General features: G+C 40.3%; 1 non-coding gene across 1 annotated transcript; it reads left to right on the forward strand.

Annotated features, from left to right (window-relative positions):
* Window positions 1-948: 948 nt before the first annotated feature.
* On the forward strand, window positions 949-1,067 carry LOC145398549 (5S ribosomal RNA). Its single transcript, XR_013897137.1, has one exon. It is a non-coding gene; the product is annotated as a 5S ribosomal RNA (ribosomal RNA).
* Window positions 1,068-3,845: the final 2,778 nt, after the last annotated feature.

The following is a 3,845-nucleotide window of genomic DNA, read 5'->3' on the forward strand; positions in this document are numbered from 1 at the left end:
TAGATAGATAGATAGATATATATATAGTATTTATATATATATATATATATATATATATATATATATATATATATATATATATATATATATATATTGTTACAGAACAGAGAAAGATAATGTACACATTAAGTGAGAATACTAAGAGTCACTACTGTCCCGTAAAGTTCCAGGTTCAAAACAAAAGAGTTAGGTAAAATTACAAGTTAAAGTTTAATGCTCAAACTAACAACAAAACATTCAGAACTCATAAGGATAATGTAATGGCAAAAAAACAGGTTAAATATATGGTTAACTGCAATAGCCTCTATTAACACGAAATTAGCATGAGTAAATTTATCTAAGTCAGCCCTGTTAAAATGAGATACCAGATAATACTCAGTGAATGCCAGATATATTATTACAGACACAAAATATTTTTAATAATGGCTGACAATAAGAACCTTTATATAAATTACAAAAACCTTACTAGGCCTAAGAATTAACCCTATGCTACACAGTACAAGAAAAAATGCAACAACAGTTATACTCAAATTACACACAGCTGCTAGATGGTTGGAGACTTCCTGAGCACTCACAATAATAACAACTGTACAGGGGAGGACAGAGATGTGAACAAAATGAGGAGCAGATCTAAGTGGCAATAATGCAGAGACTGAGCTCATTATATAGGGGCCAGCAGAGCTTGATACAACTTGTAAGAAGGACACGCAAATGAAGCCATAGGGGACAAAGAGCTGACAATCCTACTCTGAACAACAGAAAGGACGACTTTACTCTACTATAACGGTAGAAGGGGGGACTGAGGCAGAACACGCTCGTGATCAAACATGCAGCATACTGTGCATTAAAATTACACAAAGGATGATGAAATCATAGGCTAAGTAACAATATATATATATATATATATATATATATATATATATATATATATATATATATATATATATATAAAACGGCCATACCACGTTGAGTACACCGCTTCCCGTCCGATCAGCGAAGTTAAGCAACGTTGGGTCTGGTTAGTACTTGGATGGGTGACCGCCTGGGAACACCAGATGCTGTTGGCATCCCTACGTGTCAAGTGGGGTTGGTGAAGGATTAGTGCCCCTCCCTGTAAAACAATTAACTCTAAGCCCTTGGCCACCCCGTCTGGGATACATGGCGTCTGGCAATGAATGAATGAATATATATATATATATATATATATATATATATATATATATATACATACATAAGCTCCATATAGCTGACCTAAATATATTGATAGATAAGTACTGTAGATAGTAACACACACACACACTCACACACACCACTTGCTGGCTCAGTGGTAGCGTTCTCACTTGCCATCTGGTAGACGGAAGTTCGTGCCTCGCTTAGGTTGCGAAAAGTTTCACTTACGAAGTGGGTGGTTACTGTCCCCCTTGAGCAAGGGGACGGGTGTATGCCTGTGTGAAGGTCACAGCCTTGCCCTTAGATCGGACTATATGAGCTCTCAGCTCCCTTCCGGGAGGGTAAAAGCTGACGATCATGACCATCAAGTGATCCTGATTGACCCAGTGAATTACCCTGTGAATTACAAACACACACACACACACACACACACACACACACACACACTCTTAATTATGGGCACAAAATTTTACAAAATGGTAGCTGTTCACCCTCTCCAGGTTTTAGACAGGGCGGGAATTCCCTGCCACCTTGTCAGACAGCTCTATAGTATTTACTCAGGAGCACAAATTGTTCCACAGTGTTAGTCCTCCATTTGCCCATGTTTATAATTATGCAGAGTGAGACCCCAATGGCCGCCCCTGGGGATTCCCTGAGATGACGGTGTGGAGACATATTGTTTTCCTGTTTTCTACGTAAGAAACTATATTTTACACAGCTGTACATTACTATCTACACGGGCTTTTAGGAGGGAACTACCCACCCCTCCATGGGGTGGGTCCTTCTAAGCAGAGGTAACGCCGATAAGCACGACGAAGGTTTTTGATCTAGGAAAGAGAAAATTGGCACAGTGGTCGACTTCCAATTAAACTAGGTTTTAACCTGAGAGTGGCCCCCTAAACAATTAATTCTTTGCCCTCATGAATCCGCACTGTGGGTGAGTCTATCAAAGGTATCATTGGTGTTTGTTTTCGAATCAAAGTAAAACCCTCCTAGTGATTAACAGCTGAACCTTCCCCATCTATAAATTTGCGAAGATTTATTACTCAGTTTTCGCAAGATTTTATTAGACTGAAAGAAATTCAAGTAGTTGGAGGAAAGAGAAACAGGTCTGAGTGATCTGGGTAATGATCGAAAATTACAGTCAGCGTGTATCCTGAAGGAAATACATAAATCTATTCACGACAGCGAATGATTTGGAACAAAGCATGTTCCACTGGAGCATGAAAAGCGAAGAATGTGGAAACTAAAGTTCAGTGTAGATTTCTCTTATTTGCCAGTTCTTCTGGTATTTAAGAACAGAACATTGCCATTGTGTTTTCTAGTATGCTATATTAGGTGCATTTTTAGAGCAGTTCTCTTATTTTCTCATCTCCTTCTACCCAGCCATATCTACCATCATCAAAATCAATATGACGAACGTTTGGTATCCTCTGCTGCCAGTTGTTGTTGCTTAACCTGTTTGTCTGACCGAATAGACGTATCAATTACAAGTAATCAACTGCCCCTGTGGGGCCGTCCTACCGCTATAGTACAATAGGTGAGCCCCAGGTGGACGACGTAGCTGGTTCACACAGCATGCACTGTGCCACTATGTGTAGGTTCCTCGTCAGCTTCTTGTAAATGGTATCAGGTTAGGGTAGCCATATCAGTTTCACAGCTTTAATGTATCCATGTTCGAGTCAATTTTTGCCTCATCCGTAACATAGGGGCATGGGCCTAGATTTCTCAGTTGAGATATTTAAGACGAGGAATATCAGCCTCGCTCGCCCGTAAGTGCCATTATGTGAGCAATAAACAGCATGATCTCCAGTGTAAACCCTTACTGCATTTATGTATTTTACGTGCCGTAAACCACTAGATCGCCCGTGTCTGCTTAGTTAAATGTTTACCACCCGATATAATGTTTGGTCTCCTGTGTTGTAAGACACCATTTGGGCTATCACTCAGCTTGCAGTACATTCACCTGAACAATACATCGGGTGAGTGGATGCTATTCCCCATCCCTCCCACCTACCACATTTTACATATTGGAAAAATCCTAAGTAGCATTGTCCTACTCTTGTTGTAGAATCCCCTTTTTTTTTCAGTGATGTAGAGCTATCCTGATGTTAGAGCCAACAATCAGTTCCACATACCCGCCTGTAAACGAGCAGGCCCGAGGTGCGTCTGTTATACCAGATTATTGTAGAATACAGAATCGGCCTACGACCCTGTAGCATGGTGATGACTTGCATTATACTTTCCAAACGCCAGACGATTTTATATAATGCAGAAAAAGACTCTCTTAGCATGAGTGTATCTATATTCTGTATTTATGCTTGTATGTATTTATGCAATTATTTTTGCATTTTAATAGCCAATTTGAATATGCCTGACATGGACGGCCAACTCTACTACATTAGCGACTTTTAAGCCATGTTACGCAAATCTTGAAAGGCGACCCATATAAGTGAATGTTACTTCATTCAGCCTGTAGGGAACTAACGCACCCTCACCCAGTGCATCCAGAACAGGTATAGGTAATGGCGGCTCCTGAATGAAGAGTGAACGTCAAATTTTGTGCTCCACTGGCTGTGTCTGTGAGTGAACTGGAGTGGCTGTGGTTGTGAGTGAGATGGGGTGGATTTATTTATGAGTGAGACAGAGATGCTGCGTTTGCGAATGAGACAGTG

The sequence above is a fragment of the Coenobita brevimanus genome, chromosome 45, assembly GCF_032717465.1.
Source record: "Coenobita brevimanus isolate Jiangsu-jjx chromosome 45, ASM3271746v2, whole genome shotgun sequence".
NCBI lineage: Eukaryota > Metazoa > Arthropoda > Malacostraca > Decapoda > Coenobitidae > Coenobita > Coenobita brevimanus.